This window comes from Pelodiscus sinensis, chromosome 8 (genome assembly GCF_052426305.1).
Source record: "Pelodiscus sinensis isolate ZL-2025 chromosome 8, ASM5242630v1, whole genome shotgun sequence".
NCBI lineage: Eukaryota > Metazoa > Chordata > Testudines > Trionychidae > Pelodiscus > Pelodiscus sinensis.
Genome location: NC_143059.1, coordinates 75,517,285 through 75,536,899, shown reverse-complemented (window position 1 = coordinate 75,536,899; position 19,615 = coordinate 75,517,285). Strand labels below are relative to the sequence as shown.

Here is a 19,615-nt window from a genome sequence, read left to right as displayed (position 1 = left end):
TTATCAAAATCATGACTGGCAAGTAGTGCTGTGGAATTGGCTATGCAAAGCTGAAGGGTTGAGAAGGAGTACATTTTCTTCCCAAAGACATCCAGGTGTTTGTGGTCTTTGTCCAGTGTATGTGCTTTGTGTTGAGGGTTTTTGGATCTTCACAGAAAAGGGTTGAGGGAGGAAGGAAGTATAGAAAGTCCATGCCTCTTCATGGGACAAAGTACTTTCTATCAGCCCTTTTGTTGGTTGGAGGGGTGGGGGTAGGGGAGCCGTGGCTGGTGTTTGCAATATTTCAACAGCTGCCTCAAGTATTGCTTCATCTTGAGGCAGAGCAATTTTGGATTTTGCAGAGGGCTGCAGGTTCTTTAAAAGCCTGTGGTGTTTTTCCTGCACCTCTGATAAGACGACCTCCTGACTGAGTGCCACTCTTTTGAATAAGTCCTGGAATTGTTTGAGGTCGTCATTAGGTGTTGGATCATTTGAGATAACCGCTTCATCAGGAGTAGAGAGGAGTTACAGTTTGGTGGCATCTCTGACTGTGGGATCATTCTCAATCTGCCCTTCCTTGAATCCGAGCCCTCAGATGGGGAATGCAATGGATCTGAGTGTATAGAGGGCTGTGACCTCTGTGCAGGTGTAGGAGGGGCAGCTGGAGGTGTGTCGTGGTGCCCAGTAGCGATAGGGGGACCATCGGCTATTATGCCTGGAATAGTGCTGCCAATCAGGGTGCCACGGGGATATGGAGAAGGCGGTAGCCTGTATGCCCCATATGATGCATGTGCTCTATCAGGGGAGGAGTGTTGCAAGGAGAAAATACTCCTCATATCCCCGCAGTAGGCACTGACTAGTGATAAAGCAGGTGAGCGTGGTGCAGCTAGCAAGCCCTTTATTGACAATGGGGAAAGTGAACGGTGTCATGCCTAAGGCTCAGTGGTGGATCTGGTTCTACTTCTCCTGTCAGGTATTGGTGGAGCTTGTGTTTTGCACACTGGGGAATGGCGGTGGAATGATGATTTATGTCCCGTGGCTGAGTCCGCTGGCACCTGCAGTGGTGGCATGGTAGCAGTTGATACCCCAGGGGATCTAGGGTTAGTGTGAGGTACTGAAAGGAAGCTGCAGCTACCCCATCACTTCTCAGCGCCAGTGCTGAAGGTTGCGCTGGGGGTTCACACTGTGCCGGGGATAGCGAGTGTGCCCACAGCATCCCAGGTGCCATTAGTGACAGTGATGCCTCTGTTACATGAGGGCCCTTAGTAGGTGCCCTTTTTGATGGCTGGGCAGCTGGTTTCACTGCTTGTTTAGAGAGTGCTTGTGAGCCTGTTAGTGAGGAGGCTCAAGATTTTGCCATGCCTGGTTCATCTCCCTTACTCATTCTATGGAAAGCACATTGGAAAAAATAATCCCAACTATACATATAATATGATGGGGACTAATTTAGCTATAACTATGCAAGAGAGAGATCTTGGAGTCATTGTAGATAGTCTATAAGGTGCCACAGGACTCCTCGCCGCTACTGCACACTGAGTGGATGTTTTCAGAGAACTAACTGAAGTATAGGAGCATAAGTTTTCGAGGGCAAAGACCCACTTCGTCAGATGCATGCATCTGACGAAGTGGGTCTTTGCCCTCGAAAGCTTATGCTCCTATACTTCAGTTAGTCTATAAGGTGCCACAGGACTTCTCGCCACTTTTGCAGATTCAGACTAACACGGCTACCCTTCTGATTAGTGTGCAGTGGCAGTCAAAAAAGCAAACAACGTTAGGAATCATTAAAAAAGGGATAGAGAATCTCTTAATGCCTCTATATAAAACCATGGGATGCCCACACCTTGAATACTATGTACTGATGGGATCACCTCATCTAAAAAAAAAAAAAGATATCTTTGCATTAGAAAAGGGCAACAAAAACGATTAGGGGTTTGGAATGGGGCCCATATGAAGGACTTGGTCTTTTCAGCTTAGAAAAGACGAGACTAAGGAGGAATATGAAAGAGGTCTATAAAATCATGACTTACGGAAAAAGTGAATGAGGAAAAGTTATTTACTGATTCCCACAATAGAAGAACTAGGGGTCACCAAGTGAAATTAATAGATAGCGGGTTTAAAACAAACAGAAGGAAGTTTTTCTTCACTTAGCACACAGTCAGCCTGTGGAACTCCTTGCCAGATGATGTTGTGAAGACCAGGACTTTAACAGGGTTCAAAAAAGAGCTAGAAAGAGTCATGGAGGTTAGGTCCATCAATAACTATTAGACAAGATGGGTAGGAATGGTGTGCCTAGCCTCTGTTTCTCTGAAGGTGGATGACAGGGGAGGGATCATGTAAGGATTATCTGTTGTGTTCCCTCCCTCTGGTGCATCCAATATTGGCCACTGTCGGCAGACAGGATACTGGGTTGAATGGACTGTTGGCGTGACCCAGCATGGCCGTTATGTTCTTATTCTTGACAGGAGGGAGTGGGCTGGTGAGGGTCTGGTTTCGAGCACGCTTTTAAAGGACTGGAGGGGTTGCCCTGAGGGGATGTCGCAGCCAAGCCCTTACTGCCCCCTTTATAGTTATGGGGGGGGGGGGGGGAGTCTAGAGCGTTGTCAATGGACAGTATGTGTATTGTGAGCTCTCTTTCCCTGTGAGCTCTTGCTGTCAGGCTGCAACAGTGGACACATTTTTGTGGTACATGCGTGTCCCCCAAACAGCATATACATTTGTTGTGACCATCAGAAGCTGGCACAGAGTCTTGGCATTTGTCACATCTTTTGTCTTTAGGAGAGCCTGGCGTGTCTCCCAATGGCGGACTATGATGCTTATAGTTGTATAAGCAGAGCCGTCTGTGCTTGGTTGCTTTGTGGGATTTTCTTTTTTTTTGTAATCCTGGGTGCTTCTAACTAAACTACTATGTCTTTGCTTTCCAGAAGTGCACTGAGGAGTGGGTTTGAGCACTGTCCATAGCTGAGGGCGGCGAAAAAGGAACTGAGGAAAAGGTAGGAATGTCGCTCTCTGCTTGCGCATCTGCAGCCTGCCTGCATGTCTCTGATCTGTGGCGCCAGGACAAGCCCAATACCAACCGTGGAGCACCCATGGGGACTTCACTCAAAGAAGAACTAAGTTTGCTTTTGTAAATTTAATGCATACCTACAGAGGGAGGAATTATGTTATGGTTTTCAGTTTCACGATCACATGCTGGCCCTTCACTACTCCCTAAAGCAGCTAGCAAACTATCCCAAGTCCTATTGTGCCCCCTCTCTGCTCTATGGAGATAGGATACAGGGTGGGAGAGTGGGCACCCTGACATCAGCAATCTCTTCTCCCTTGCACAGAAAGCAGGAGGTTCCTGAGGAGACAGCTCTAAGGCAAAGGGCAGGCGATGTGCAGCAGTGGAGGGAGGGGCAGCTGAAGTGCAGGCACTTGGTAGCCTCTTGGCCAAACTAGTCAGGATCATCTGTCAGAGGCTCCAAGATCTACCAGCAGATTCTGATCTACTGGTTGATAACAATGATGAATAGGATTTAAGAATCAACTCAAACCACTTTCTGTTCCAAATACAAGGCACTTTTTAAAAAACATTCCCTTCAATAACAAGTATAATGCAGCAAGCCATTTTTTTAAAACTTCACCTGTTTTTCAAGGAAGGAATAAGCATGCTACATGTGCTATACAGATTGCTTAATGCATGCCCAGAAGACACTGATATTAAGAGTAAGGATAAGAACCTGCATAGACCAGATTAGTAGGACTGGTAGTCAAAAACTAAACGCTAAAGAAATTTCCCACTAAATATTGGAAACCCTCATTTAAAAGAAGAAATATGGGAGAGAAGGGCAAAGCCACTCTTGTGTTATTTTTCCAGAAAGAAAATGTTACTCACTGTTGAGAGATTATATCTATCCATGGTACATATATGGCCCACACCACCATAGTATCTGAGCATCTCAATCTTTCACCACATCTTCCCTTAACACCATTAGGGTAGGGCGGTATAGTATCCCCCATTTTATAGATAGCGAACAGAATGAAGAAAGTGGTTTTCCTAACACCACACATGAAGCCTGCGGCGGAACAAGGAATGAACCCAGGCCTCCCAATTCCTAAGTGACCACCTTTACCACTGGACCATCTACTATATACAATGGGCAATGAAGTAGAGTCTATGCTTCCTGGGAATTTAACTTGGCTTTTTCTGGTGGATTGAGAATTCTAACCTTAATGTTACAATTTTTTGTATTTAATTTCCTTAGAATTTAAATTTAAAAAACAGAATCAAAAGCATATAAACAAATTGTTAAGAACTTGCATTTCTCTCAATGCCCAATTTTGAAATACATAAGATATGTTACCTGAAAAGGGCCCCCACACACAATCTTTTATTTAAGCGATTCTGTGCTAAGCCAAGGAGGATGAGAAAATTCATGCTCAAAAAAGGCAATTGTATAAAAACAGCTATGATTCACATCAAGTAGTACTCAGAATAAAGCACGGTTTTGCCCACAGACAGCAAATAAATTCACTCATGCTTTATAACAGTTTACAATATTCAGACGGCAACAATGCAGAATACAAGATCTATCCCAAGTTTTACCCTCCTTTGTCAGGAATCCATTCCAGCGACATAAAAATGGCCAAAGGTCTATCCAACCCAGTATCCCGTCTTCTGACTGGTCAATGCCAGGAGCCCCAGCGGGAATGAACAGAACAGGCAATCATCAAGTGATCTCGCCCCCTGTCACCCATTCCCAGCCTCTGACAAACAGAGGCTAGGGACACCATTCCTATCCATTCTGGCAAATAAGCATTGATGGACCTCACCTTCACGAATCTATCTAGTTCTTTTTTGAACTCTGTGAAAGTCTTGGTCTTCACAACATCAAGCAACAAGTTGTATCAGAAAAATCTGCATCCAAAAGCATCAGGGATCCCTATGAAGAAGAAAAGCCTGTATTTCCTCTCAATAAGAGAGTAAGTATAAAACTCTTCTAAAGTGCTGAGTATCTCAACTATAAAATGCAATTCTACAAGTTAAGTGACTTGCCCAGATGATTCAGACAATCTGCAGCAAAGTTCGGAATAGACTCCCAGGCCCATACTCTAAACTGTTCTTCAAACTGCATGGGTTAGTTTGCCCCTTCGTCAATGTTATCGTCAGGCCCAATGGTCACTCAAGCACAAACAGGAAATTAATCTTACTCAAAACAGACTGCAAAATGCAATCTCCGGATATACAAAAATCCTATCACCTGCAAATATCAGTCCACGTGCAGAGGTCAGAACAGTTAGAAAATTTGTTTCTGTACCTGACACGTCCTGCTGTGATACGAGAAAAATTTCTGACAGCAGCAGCAGTGAAGCCAGCAGGAGCTACAGAGACGTCAGGAAACAAGACTACATTTCTGTAGAATCAACTGAAGACAGACACAGCTCATCTGCAACAGCCAATCCCAGAGCTTCCAGCACTACAAGCCAAATCAGCTCCACCAGGGCATTCCAAGAGCTATTCCAGAAGCTGACGTATCCTCAGTCCAAGCTCTTCCCTCCCATCAGAACACACCTCTCCCACCCTGTCCCAGAAGCTGATGTAACTCTACTCCACGTTGCAGCACAAAATCCAGAGTTTTAAGACTATAGCATCAATAAATGGTTTATGAGTGGCAAGCCCCAGCATAAACCAGACAGACCAACTCCCACGCTTAGCACAAAGCATGCTGGTTTCCCCCATCCTGCACCCTCATTTCTCCAAGCCTACTAGTTTTCTAATAATATATGCAGACTGGCTGCAGATGCCCTCCTCTCTACTTTCAGGGACAGGCTGGTCCTCAATTCTACCTTTACTCCAACCTCTTTGCCCCCCTCACCCCCTGCTTTTCTGTAACCTCACAGGTCTTTTCACTATGGGGAGAGAGAAATTGCTCTTTGCTGACTTCCTCTTCAATGACAGTGAAGGGAAAGCCATTGTAGGTCTGGGGTTTTTTGGGTTTTTTTTTTTTATAACAGCGTTTGTAATTTCTATATTCCTTTCATCTTCAGAGACATTACAAAATGCAAGCTGACTTCTCTGCTTTATTCAGACATTTTGGCTCTAGTCCTATTTTCCTAGTGCAATTCCAAACAAATTCAGCAATGCACACTATTAAGATTGGCATAATCTTAATATTTGGTGTTATTAAATCTCTGGCTACTTAGGTTGCATTACCCAAGAATTTTAACTTTCGTATTTTTTTAATGAAGTAAATTTCTAAGCCCTCATGGCTGCAGGGAACAACTTTAAAATCTGTAGTCGTTTTATTATTACTAGTTGTATCAGTTTGTAGTTTCAAACTGCTTGGCTGCTAAATGTGCTCAGGCTGCACGAGTGTGTCTACCAGCCAGCCAGTTTGCAGCTACTCCAGGGGGTGGCAGTGGGGCACAATAGAATCCCCAAGCCGGACTCACTCGTGTTTTGGGGGGGCAGCGCCCCAAGATCGACATATGGCCAGGTCAGTCCCGCTCCACCCCCCCGTGCCTCTAGCCAGCCCCACTTCTCCCAACCCCCTCTCGGACAGCCAGTTCTCCCCCACTTCTCCTCCCAATCTCCCTTGGCCAGCCCCGCTGCCCGCGTCCAGCCCTGCTTCCGGCTGCCGCTTCTCTCTCCCCTCCCCCCTCCCCCCACATCTTCCCTGGGCAGCTCCCTACCCCCGACCTCACGCCCCCCGGCAGCCCTGCTTCTGCCGGCCCCCCCATTCTCTCCCGGCCAACTCCGATACCCCAGGCAAGCCTTGCTTCCGGCAGCCGCTTCTCCCCTACTCCTCCTCCCGATCAGCCCCCTGCGCAGCTCTACTTCCGCTGGCTGCTCCCCGCCCCCAAAATCTCCAAAGTCCACCCTGATTCCCATGTCCACTGCTGCTTCCACTGGCGGCTCTCCCCTCCTCCTTCCCTCCCGACTGCAAATGACCAAAAAAAAAAAAAATGGGGGAGTGGTAAAATAGGAAAAGGACATGTTGCTGATCCAGAATGATCTGGCTTGGTTGGTAAACTTGGTGAAAACATATAGGCTGCGTCTACACTGACATGATTTTGCGCAAATACTTTTAAAGGAAAAGTTTTTCCGTTAAAAGTATTTGCGCAAGAGAGCATCTATACTGGCATGTGCCTTTGTGCAAAAGCATCCATGCCAGTGTAGACGCTCTCTTGAGCAAGAAAGCTCCGAAGGCCATTTTAGCCATTGGGCTTTTTTGCGCAAGAAATTGATGTTACCTGTCTACACTGGCCTCTTGCGCAAGAGGACGTATCCCTGAGCGGGAGCATCAGAGTACTTGCACAAGAAGCACTGATATTGTACATTACAATGTCTGTGTTCTTGCGCAAATACTCGCAGCCAGTGTAGACATGTGGCAAGATTTTGTGCAAAAACAGCTGCTTTTGTGCAAAATCTTGACAATGTAGACACAGCCATACTGGACTTTAATATGGCTACATCTAAAATTTATAAATCTAGGAACAGAGAATGTGTCCCATGCTTACAGCATGGCAGGGTCTGTCCTGGGAAGCAGCAAGTCTGAAAAAGGGCTGCAGCAGGGAGAAAGAGCTCTCGCCTCAAGCCCTGAAGCTGCCGCAGCCAGTGGGAGGAAGGATAGACACAGAGCTGCAGGCCTTAGCACTAAGCTGCCATTGCCAGAAGAATGGAACACCTCTACAGCAGGGAGCAGCCCCACACCAGAGCCTGCACCCCCTGCCAGAGCCCTTGCACCCTCTCTGTTGCAGTCCCACCCAAAAGCCTGCATCCCCAGCCAGATCCCTCACACTCCTGAACTCAAACCCTCTGCCCCAGTCCTGAGTCCCCTTCCACACTCAGAAGCCAGTGGCTCCAATGCCACCACATGAATGTTAGGTGCACCAATATGAAGGTGATGTGCAACTCGGAGTTGAGGTGTCACACATCTCCTCCACACTTGGTGCACGTAAGAAAATTCATTCTGCTCAGGGGTGGAAAAAAAAAACCAGAGGGAACACTGGTGGATAGTCAGCTGAACATGAGCTCTCAGTGTGATGATGTGGCCAAAAGCAGAAATGAGATTTTAGGATACAGAAACATAATCTTGAGTAGCAGAGAAATTATTTTATTTCAACATTTGACACTGGTATACCACTGCTGGAATACTGTGTCTACTTTTGGCCTCCACAATTCAAGGAGGCTTTTGATATACTGGCAAAGATTCAGAGAAGAGCTACAAGAATGATTAGAGGATTAAAAAACATGCCTTTTAATAATAGATTCAAGGAGGTCAAATTATTTATCTTAGCAAAGAGAAAGTTAAGGAGTGATTTCCCTACATGCGGAAAAATCTGATAATGGGCTCTTCATTCAAACAAAGGTTTACCAGGATCCAATGGTTGGAAGTTAAAACTTGACAAATTAGCGTTAGAAACAAGGTGTATTTTTTTAAACAGAGCAATTAACCATTGAAATAATTTACCACATGCTGTAGTGGATTATCCACCACAGACAAGCTTTAAAACGACAATTCAACGTTTTTCTGAAAGGAACTGCTCTGGGAATTATTGTGAGGAAGTTCTCTGTCTTGTATGATAAAGGTCAGACTAGATGATCACCTTCTGGCCTTAGAATTTATGAAAAGAAGTCAGCATTTGGAAAGTGGAACATCTCCACACAGGACACACAGATGGAAACGACAAAGCAGTGATTTAAGGAGGACTCATGAATGAAGGATTTGGAGGCGCAGAGAGGATATTTTAGGCAGATGAGATGAAGATAGAATCATGCTTCTGTAATGGGGACCCAGTTTAACTGACAGACCAACTAAGATTAAAGCAGCCTCATTTAACGGAGGTGGGAGGGGACGGAGGGAAGGGGGAAAGGGAGAGTGTGTCAGACTCCAGGTTTAGAAATCAAGCCGTAAGCTGCAGCAGAAAGATCCTGGACATCCCCAGAGAATCCTGACCTCAACCCAACAAGTGTTATAAAGGGTGAGGAAACTGACAAAAGGAACTATATAATGGGGCTCATGGGGTACATCTAGACTACGCTAGACTTTCGAAAGAGGATATGCAAATGCTGCAGGAATTTGCATATCTTCTTAGAGCTCACTTTCAAAAACGACACTTTCAAAAGTGAAAGTAATCTAGACACAATTTTGTCAGCCAACACTCCCATTTGTCGACAAGCCACTTTTCCTTAAAAAATTAGGTTTACGTGGCTTGTCGACACACAGGGGTTTGCCAACAAAACCGCGTCTAGATTACTTTCAGTTTTGAAAGTGCCGCTTTCGAAAGTGAGCTTGAAAGAAGCATATCCTTTTCTGAAAGTCTAGCATAGTCTGGACATAGCCATGATTTTTGTATATGTCTGTTTCTTGTGCAATTAAGTAAAGAGCAATAACTTTTTAGAATCCTGGGCAAAGTCTGCATTCACTAGGTAATAAACATCACATGCCTTGGAGAGTTATCCTGTGAACGCAGTTTCCATAACATTGGAGTTTTGCGAGGGGGATGCTTATGATAAAAAGGAGTCAGCACTCGTCCCAGAGGCTAGGCAGTTGGGACCATCAGGTCACAACTTTCAGTACCGTGGAGTGCAGATCTTGTGTCTAGCACCAGTGTGCCTAGAGACCCCAAGCCAAAGGCAGTGCCTGGGCTCCCTTCAGATTTCAAAGGCTTAAAGTACATAGTCTTCAGCATTTGGCTATCCTACAGCAGTCTGGTCCGTATCTGATAGGGGGAACTCCAGATACTCTGGGTGGAGATACTCAGGGGTTTTTCGACCGCTACTTCCTTATCCCCAAGGCCAAAGGGGGACTACAGTCCCATTCTAGACCTAAGGAACTTAACCTTGTTTGTAAAGAAAGCAAAATTCCAGATGGTCACCTCAGCATCTATCATCCCTTCCCTACAGAAAGGAGACTGGTACACTGCCCTCGATTTGAGGGATGCATATTTTCACAACTCAGCGATCCCTGCCTACAGGGGGTTTCTGAGGTTTACAGTGGGTCGGGCTCACTTTCAGTTTGCGGTGCTACCATTTGGCCTCTCCACTGGGTAAAACTGCATGGCAGAAACCAGTCAATGGAAGCTGTGATGACTGTGTTGGGGGCCAGCTACTTTGAGCACCCTCGGACTGAAGCAGGCAGGGAGCCTGCCTGAGGGTCCTGCTGGGCTGCTGGCCAGAAGCCACTTAGGTAAGAACCTCCCAACCACAGTCTGGCTATGGCACCCCATCTCCTCCCACACCCTCCCTGCCCCAGGTCACCACCCAAGATCTCTGTATCCCCTCTCCTCCAGGTCACAACCCCTTCCTGGACTCTGTACCCCCTTCTACAGTCCTCCTTCAGGCCAGAATCCTCTCCTACACCATACCCCCTTCCCATTCCTGCATCCCAATCACCTGCCCCAGGTAACCACCAAAACTCTCTGCACCCTCCCCTGTGTCCCAGCTCTCCTCCCACACCCGGCACCACCTCCTACACACCTCTCCCACATCAGAATCTTCTCCTGCACCCATATCCCCTCCTGGACCCTGCATCACAATCCCTTATTTCAAGTTCCCTTCTGCACACAATTTCTGTCCCAGACACTGTACCTCAAACATAGAAAAGTGTGGCCATGATCAATTACCAAAATCTTGAAGTGGGCTCCCATCAAAAATTATTGGCCACCTCTGGCATGCACCCATTATCAATGTACTTAGGTTGATGCAGTGCGAGTGCAGATACTGTATTACTCAAATTAACCCTATCTGTACCCCAGCAGCAGTCCCACAATGCTCCACATTGACCACTCTGCTCAAAATTGGCAATTCCCCTGCCAGGGGTCATGGCTCCCTTTCAAAACTGTGGGTAAATCTACACTTGCTCCCTAGTTCAAGCTAGGGATGCAAATGTAGGCGACCAAAATTGCTAATGAAGAGGGGATTTAAATATCCCATACTTCATTAGCATGATCTCGCCACTGCATTGTTCGAACCCCTTGGTTCGAACCAACATTAATCCTCAAACAGGATCCTCAAAGAGGAGTAATGTTAGTTCAGGGGGTAGCCAAGTTAGTCTGTACAGGAAAAAAAACAACAAATGGTCTTGTAACACTTTATAGACTAACAAAACACGAAGATGGTATCATGAGCTTTCATGGGCACAGCCCACTTCTTCAGATGACTGGTCAAATAGGGAATGCCATTTTTGACAAAGTGTCACTCCCCTTTCCCCCCAAACAATGCTTCCTAAATAGGAAATGAGGAAAGAAACTGAAGAAGAGATTACAAGGAGAGATTAATAAAACCGGGACTTTTCAGTTTAGAAAAAAGATGACTAAGGAGAGATACACTAGAAGTCTATAAAGTCATGGTCTGGAGAAAGTATATAAGGAAGAAGTATTTACTCCTCATTAACACAAAAAATAAGGATTACCAAATGAAATTAACAAGCAGCAGATTTAAAAACACATAAAAGGAAGTATTTCTTCCCACAACACCATCAGCCAGGGCAAAAGCTTGCCAGAGAATGTTGTGAAGGATAAGACTATATCAAGGTTCAAAAAAGAATTAGATAAATTCAAGGAAGACAGATCCATCAATGGCTATTAGCCAAGATGTCAGGGATGGTGTCCCTGGCCTGTTTTACAGAAATTTGGAAGGGGTAATAGGGAATGAATTACCTGTTCTGTTAATTCTCCCTGGAGCACCTGAAATTGGCCACTGCTGGCAGACATGGCCGACATGGACATGATCTGGCTGTTCTTATGTAATAACCATTGATTTGTAACGTTGCATGTGATGTACATGAAGTATGCCAGATCTCCACACTATAGTCTTAGCATTGTGTTTAGTGCATCCCCTATGATGCCTATCGTACCATACCAGCTTTCAGAAAGGGTACTGGAAAAACCTTTCAGGGTGCTGCTTCTGGGTCTTGTTCAGCAGCTGCTCTTTTATTTAAATTATTACTTTAAAGTCAGCTTCATCCTATTAGGTATAATAAGTATCAAGTTCACCAGAAAGAAAAGGAGCCCCGCCCCCCAGCATCGCCACACAAGGAAACTGCCCCCCCATCCCCGCAAGCCCCACTCCCCAGCATCCCCACACAAGGTAACTGCCCCCCCATCCCCGCCCCCCAGCATCCCCACACAAGAAAACTGCCCCCCCATCCCCGCAAGCCCCGCCCCCCAGCATGCCCACACAAGGTAACTGCCCCCCCATCCCCGCAAGCCCCGCCCCCCAGCATCGCCACGCAAGGGAACTGCCCCCCGTCCCCACAAGCCCCGCCCCCAGCATCCCCACGCAAGGGAACTGCCCCCCATCCCCACAAGCCCCGCCCCCAGCATCCCCACGCAAGGGAACTGCCCCCAGCATCCCCACGCAAGCCCCGCCCCCAGCATCCCCACGCAAGGGAACTGCCCCCCATCCCCGCCCCCCAGCATCCCCATGCAAGGGAACTGCCCCCAGCATCCCCACGCAAGCCCCGCCCCCAGCATCCCCACGCAAGGGAACTGCCCCCCATCCCCGCCCCCCAGCATCCCCATGCAAGGGAACTGCCCCCCATCCCCACAAGCCCCGCCCCCAGCATCCCCATGCAAGGGAACTGCCCCCCCATCCCCGCAAGCCCCGCCCCCAGCATCCCCATGCAAGGGAACTGCCCCCCATCCCCGCAAGCCCCGCCCCCCAGCATCCCCATGCAAGGGAACTGCCCCCCATCCCCCCAAGCCCCGCCCCCCAGCATCCCCACGCAAGGGAACTGCCCCCCCATCCCCGCAAGCCCCGCCCCCCAGCATCCCCACGCAAGGGAACTGCCCCCCCATCCCCGCAAGCCCCGCCCCCAGCATCCCCACGCAAGGGAACTGCCCCCCACCCCGCAAGCCCCGCCCCCCCAGCATCCCCACGCAAGGGAACTGCCCCCCACCCCGCAAGCCCCGCCCCCCCAGCATCCCCACGCAAGGGAACTGCCCCCCACCCCGCAAGCCCCGCCCCCCAGCATCCCCACGCAAGGGAACTGCCCCCCACCCCGCAAGCCCCGCCCCCCAGCATCGCCACGCAAGGGAACTGCCCCCCCATCCCCGCAAGCCCCGCCCCCCAGCATCCCCACGCAAGGGAACTGCCCCCCACCCCGCAAGCCCCGCCCCCCCAGCATCCCCACGCAAGGGAACTGCCCCCCAGCTCCTCACTTGCATGCCCGCGCCCCTCCCCCAGCGCTTCCCGCCCTGGTGCCCCGCCGCTCACGCGCTCTGCGGGCCCGGCCTGCGCGCGGCAGCCAGGGAGGCGGCAGGACCCGTCTGGGGCGAGAGCGAGGCCGGCTCCAGGAGCCCCGGGGCACTTCCGGTGCGCTCCGCCCCGTGTGGGAGGGGCCGCCCAGCTGCGCCAGACACGCGGGGGCGGGGGCGGGGGCGGGGCCTGGGCTGCCGGGCTCGGCTCCGCGGCCCTGGGGCGCGCATGTGCACACCCGCCACTGCGCTCTGGCACGTGCGCGGCCTTGGGCAGGACTGAGCGCAGGCCGGGCAGCTGGCACGCGCCACGGGCAGCGCTGAGCGCAGGCCGGGCAGCAGGCACGTGCCACGGGCAGCACTGAGCGGAGGCTGGGCAGCTGGCACGTGCCACGGGCAGGACTGAGCGCAGGCCGGGCAGCTGGCACGTGCGCGGCCTTGGGCAGGACTGAGCGCAGGCCAGGCAGCTGGCACGTGCGCGGCCTTGGGCAGGACTGAGCGCAGGCCGGGCAGCTGGCACGCGCCACGGGCAGCACTGAGCGCAGGCCGGGCAGCTGGCACGCGCCACGGGCAGGGCTGAGCGCAGGCCGGGCAGCTGGCACGCGCCACGGGCAGCACTGAGCGCAGGCCGGGCAGCTGGCACGCGCCACGGGCAGCACTGAGCGCAGGCCGGGCAGCACTGAGCGCAGGCCGGGCAGCTGGCACGCGCCACAGGCAGCACTGAGCGCAGGCCGGGCAGCTGGCACGCGCCACGGGCAGCACTGAGCGCAGGCCGGGCAGCTGGCACGCGCCACGGGCAGGACTGAGCGCAGGCCGGGCAGCTGGCACGCGCCACGGGCAGGACTGAGCGCAGGCCGGGCAGCTGGCACGCGCCACGGGCAGGACTGAGCGCAGGCCGGGCAGCTGGCACGCGCCACGGGCAGGACTGAGCGCAGGCCGGGCAGCTGGCACGCGCCACGGGCAGGACTGAGCGCAGGCCGGGCAGCTGGCACGCGCCACGGGCAGGACTGAGCGCAGGCCGGGCAGCTGGCACGCGCCACGGGCAGGACTGAGCGCAGGCCGGGCAGGTGGCACGTGCCACGGGCAGGACTGAGCGGAGGCCGGGCAGCACTGAGCGCAGGCCGGGCAGCTGGCACGCGCCACGGGCAGGGCTGAGCGCAGGCCGGGCAGCTGGCACGCGCCACGGGCAGGACTGAGCGCAGGCCGGGCAGCTGGCACGTGCCACGGGCAGCACTGAGCGCAGGCCGGGCAGCTGGCACGTGCCACGGGCAGCACTGAGCGCAGGCCGGGCAGCTGGCACGTGCCACGGGAAGGACTGAGCGCAGGCCGGGCAGCTGGCACGCGCCACGGGCAGGACTGAGCGCAGGCCGGGTAGCTGGCACGCGCCACGGGCAGCACTGAGCGCAGGCCGGGCAGCACTGAGCGCAGGCCGGGCAGCTGGCACGCGCCACGGGCAGGACTGAGCGCAGGCCGGGCAGCTGGCACGCGCCACGGGCAGGACTGAGCGCAGGCCGGGCAGGTGGCACGTGCCACGGGCAGGACTGAGCGGAGGCCGGGCAGCACTGAGCGCAGGCCGGGCAGCTGGCACGCGCCACGGGCAGGGCTGAGCGCAGGCCGGGCAGCTGGCACGCGCCACGGGCAGGACTGAGCGCAGGCCGGGCAGCTGGCACGCGCCACGGGCAGGACTGAGCGCAGGCCGGGCAGGTGGCACGTGCCACGGGCAGGACTGAGCGGAGGCCGGGCAGCACTGAGCGCAGGCCGGGCAGCTGGCACGCGCCACGGGCAGGGCTGAGCGCAGGCCGGGCAGCTGGCACGCGCCACGGGCAGGACTGAGCGCAGGCCGGGCAGCTGGCACGCGCCACGGGCAGGACTGAGCGCAGGCCGGGCAGCTGGCACGTGCCACGGGCAGCACTGAGCGCAGGCCGGGCAGCTGGCACGTGCCACGGGCAGCACTGAGCGCAGGCCGGGCAGCTGGCACGTGCCACGGGCAGGACTGAGCGCAGGCCGGGCAGCTGGCACGCGCCACGGGCAGGACTGAGCGCAGGCCGGGCAGCTGGCACGCGCCACGGGCAGCACTGAGCGCAGGCCGGGCAGCACTGAGCGCAGGCCGGGCAGCTGGCACGCGCCACGGGCAGCACTGAGCGCAGGCCGGGCAGCTGGCACGCGCCACGGGCAGGACTGAGCGCAGGCCGGGCAGCTGGCACGCGCCACGGGCAGGACTGAGCGCAGGCCGGGCAGCTGGCACGCGCCACGGGCAGGACTGAGCGCAGGCCGGGCAGCTGGCACGCGCCACGGGCAGGGCTGAGCGCCGGCCGGGCAGCTGGCACGCGCCACGGGCAGGGCTGAGCGCCGGCCGGGCAGCTGGCACGCGCCACGGGCAGGGCTGAGCGCAGGCCGGGCAGCTGGCACGCGCCACGGGCAGGACTGAGCGCAGGCCGGGCAGCTGGCACGCGCCACGGGCAGGACTGAGCGCAGGCCGGGCAGCTGGCACGCGCCACGGGCAGGGCTGAGCGCCGGCCGGGCAGCTGGCACGCGCCACGGGCAGGGCTGAGCGCCGGCCGGGCAGCTGGCACGCGCCACGGGCAGGGCTGAGCGCCGGCCGGGCAGCTGGCACGCGCCACGGGCAGGGCTGAGCGCCGGCCGGGCAGGTGGCACGCGCCACGGGCAGGGCTGAGCGCCGGCCGGGCAGCTGGCACGCGCCACGGGCAGGGCTGAGCGCCGGCCGGGCAGCTGGCACGCGCCACGGGCAGGGCTGAGCGCAGGCCGGGCAGCTGGCACGCGCCACGGGCAGGGCTGAGCGCAGGCCGGGCAGCTGGCACGCGCCACGGGCAGGGCTGAGCGCAGGCCGGGCAGCTGGCACGCGCCACGGGCAGGGCTGAGCGCAGGCCGGGCAGCTGGCACGCGCCACGGGCAGGGCTGAGCGCAGGCCGGGCAGCTGGCACGCGCCACGGGCAGGGCTGAGCGCAGGCCGGGCAGCTGGCACGCGCCACGGGCAGGGCTGAGCGCAGGCCGGGCAGCTGGCACGCGCCACGGGCAGGGCTGAGCGCAGGCCGGGCAGCTGGCACGCGCCACGGGCAGGGCTGAGCGCAGGCCGGGCAGCTGGCACGCGCCACGGGCAGGGCTGAGCGCAGGCCGGGCAGCTGGCACGCGCCACGGGCAGGGCTGAGCGCAGGCCGGGCAGCTGGCACGCGCCACGGGCAGGGCTGAGCGCAGGCCGGGCAGCTGGCACGCGCCACGGGCAGGGCTGAGCGCAGGCCGGGCAGCTGGCACGCGCCACGGGCAGGGCTGAGCGCAGGCCGGGCAGCTGGCACGCGCCACGGGCAGCGCTGAGCGCAGGCCGGGCAGCTGGCACGCGCCACGGGCAGGGCTGAGCGCAGGCCGGGCAGCTGGCACGCGCCACGGGCAGGGCTGAGCGCAGGCCGGGCAGCTGGCACGCGCCACGGGCAGGGCTGAGCGCAGGCCGGGCAGCTGGCACGCGCCACGGGCAGGGCTGAGCGCAGGCCGGGCAGCTGGCACGCGCCACGGGCAGGGCTGAGCGCAGGCCGGGCAGCACTGAGCGCAGGCCGGGCAGCTGGCACGCACCACGGGCAGCACTGAGCGCAGGCCGGGCAGCTGGCACGCGCCACGGGCAGCACTGAGCGCAGGCCGGGCAGCTGGCACGCGCCACGGGCAGGACTGAGCGCAGGCCGGGAGCTGGCACGCGCCACGGGCAGGACTGAGCGCAGGCCGGGCAGCTGGCACGCGCCACGGGCAGGACTGAGCGCAGGCCGGGCAGCTGGCACGCGCCACGGGCAGGACTGAGCGCAGGCCGGGCAGCTGGCACGCGCCACGGGCAGGACTGAGCGCAGGCCGGGCAGCTGGCACGCGCCACGGGCAGGACTGAGCGCAGGCCGGGCAGCTGGCACGCGCCACGGGCAGGACTGAGCGCAGGCCGGGCAGCTGGCACGCGCCACGGGCAGCACTGAGCGCAGGCCGGGCAGCTGGCACGCGCCACGGGCAGCACTGAGCGCAGGCCGGGCAGCTGGCACGTGCCACGGGCAGCACTGAGCGCAGGCCGGGCAGCTGGCACGCGCCACGGGCAGCACTGAGCGCAGGCCGGGCAGCTGGCACGCGCCACGGGCAGCACTGAGCGCAGGCCGGGCAGCTGGCACGCGCCACGGGCAGGACTGAGCGCAGGCCGGGCAGCTGGCACGCGCCACGGGCAGGACTGAGCGCAGGCCGGGCAGCTGGCACGCGCCACGGGCAGCACTGAGCGCAGGCCGGGCAGCTGGCACGCGCCACGGGCAGCACTGAGCGCAGGCCGGGCAGCTGGCACGCGCCACGGGCAGCACTGAGCGCAGGCCGGGCAGCTGGCACGTGCCACGGGCAGCACTGAGCGCAGGCCGGGCAGCTGGCACGTGCCACGGGCAGCACTGAGCGCAGGCCGGGCAGCTGGCACGTGCCACGGCCTCATTCCCACCTGGGCAGCTGTGCTGCATCACCTTCGAGACCAGCCTGGCAGCTCGTGCCGGTCAGTCTGTGCCCGGATTGCAACGGGGCAATCTATACGGTGCTGGTCTAGAGCGCAGGGTGGGGTGTGCTACTGGGACTGGACAAATGGATAATTGGAAAGTTATAGGATGGAATGGGGAAGGAGAAAGGAGAGCTGAAATCTTACAGGAGAATTTAAAAGAGGGGAAGGAGGATAAGGGAGTAGCAGCTACTGAGAGAAGAGTTTGTGGTGTAAGAATCCTGTTGGGGGAGGTGAGGTTGAGGAGGCTTTAAAAATCTGAAGAAAACTGAGAACCTAGAAGAGCAATTCAAGAGCTAGGTTCAAAAGAGACTCCTCAGTCACTGGAATTTACTCAGGGAAAACTTAAGTACCAGCTCTTTAAAACAAAAGACAGGACTATGTAGCACTTTAAAGACTAACAAGATGATTTATTAGGTGATGAGCTTTTGTGGGCCAGACCCACTTCCTCAGATCATCACCTAATAAACCATCTTGTTAGTCTTTAAAGTGCTACATAGTTCTGTCTTTTGTTTCAGCTACACCAGACTAACAGGGCCGCATCTCTAGCTCTTTAAAAGAATTTAAAAAATTGGTTACAAAGGGAGAAGCAGAACTGGAATTCATTTGCAAATTCAACCAGTGTTGTCAACATGTCACAATTAACTGATAAGCCTAGGCTTATCAATACTCCTATGACTACACGCCTTTTCCTCCCTCCCCCTCTTCCATCAGAGGTGGCAAACAGGGGAGGCAGGAGCCAGATCCCATGAAGCCGCCTGTCCCCCGTCCATCCCCATGCTGATGCTTCTGATAGGCTACCACAGATAAAGGCTGCTCCATGGGATGCTGGCGCAGCCTCTGTCTGTGAGGAGCTTGGGCCCCCTGCAGACAGGGGCTGCTGCCATCCCTGATACAGAGGCAGCAATACAGGGTGACAAGGGGCTCTGCAGGAGTGGGGCTGAGAGCACACTGGCTGCTGGCCCTGCCCTGGGGACTACTGAATAATGATTTAACCACTAAGATTTGATGCGGTTACACAGTTATTAAATTAATAACTAATATCCCTAAATTTAACACTTATCAGTTTAGGACTGCATAAGAATCTCAACTGGTTAACACATTAGAAAGGCAATTTCTCCTCTCTGGATATTCACATCTCCACACCAAATGCTGTTAATGCTCCACGTCTACCCTGACTGGATTAGCTTCATTAGTACAAATAACTTCTTCCTTATACATACCCTGGCTTCAGTAAATTCCACTCCAATTCATCCAATAAAATGGGTTTTACCCGTAAAAGTTAATTCCTTCATAAATCTGTTTGTCTCTAAGGTGCCACAGGATTCCTCGTTGTTTTTGCAGATCCAGAGTATAAATCATGAGCAGAAATGTAGAGCAGGATTGAGTTATGCAAGCCAGAAGCAAAGGACTTTGTACACAAGTGACAAAAGGTTTTCCCTCTCAGCACAGATTAAAGATTAATAATTCTCAGAGTCCCTCTCTATCCACAGAAGCTGTTCTTCACCACCTCTTCCTTCGCCCAACCCTGAACATAATGATCACACTAACCCACTTCTTTAGCCTTCCTGCCTCCTCCCCAAGTGGGCGGACATCTGCTATTGGCTGCCTCATTATTATATGTACCACTCAGAAGCAGAGTCATCCCTAGATGGGTGCAGAGCCACAGATAAACCCACTCTGCCCTGCCTATTGGTCAACCCTGTCCAAGCTCTACCCCAGAGCACCTCTTCTCCCAAGCCCCCACCCTTGAACAATGTGATTTGGGAGATTACTCCCTGCCTTGCACCACAGCAGGCCTCAGGCCCCCTGCACTCATCGCTGTGGCAGGAAGCGGAGAAACTCGTCACCTCCTGAGGTTCCACACAGCAAGAAGAGTCACCTCTTGTAGGGGTCAAGCATGGGCCTGATGCTTGAACCAAAGTAAGCAAGAGTTACACTATG

The 19,615-nt window shown here is 54.9% G+C and overlaps 1 protein-coding gene across 7 annotated transcripts in view; it reads right to left on the bottom strand.

Moving 5' to 3' along the window:
* Window positions 1-19,170, bottom strand: part of ALDH18A1 (aldehyde dehydrogenase 18 family member A1) — a 98,987-nt gene extending 79,817 nt beyond the window's left edge. For 3 of the 7 annotated variants that reach the window (XR_012905502.2, XM_075934426.2, XM_075934429.2), the window contains exon 1: window positions 13,181-13,312. The gene's annotated coding sequence lies outside the window, so the exon portion shown is untranslated. Of the gene's footprint in view, window positions 1-4,791; window positions 4,811-5,276; window positions 5,429-13,125; window positions 13,145-13,180; window positions 13,313-18,894 lie in introns of those variants that run through there. The other 4 variants (XM_006129393.5, XM_075934427.2, XM_014576689.4 and 1 more) reach the window with 4 other exon arrangements.
* Between the last annotated feature and the right edge of the window lie 445 nt (window positions 19,171-19,615).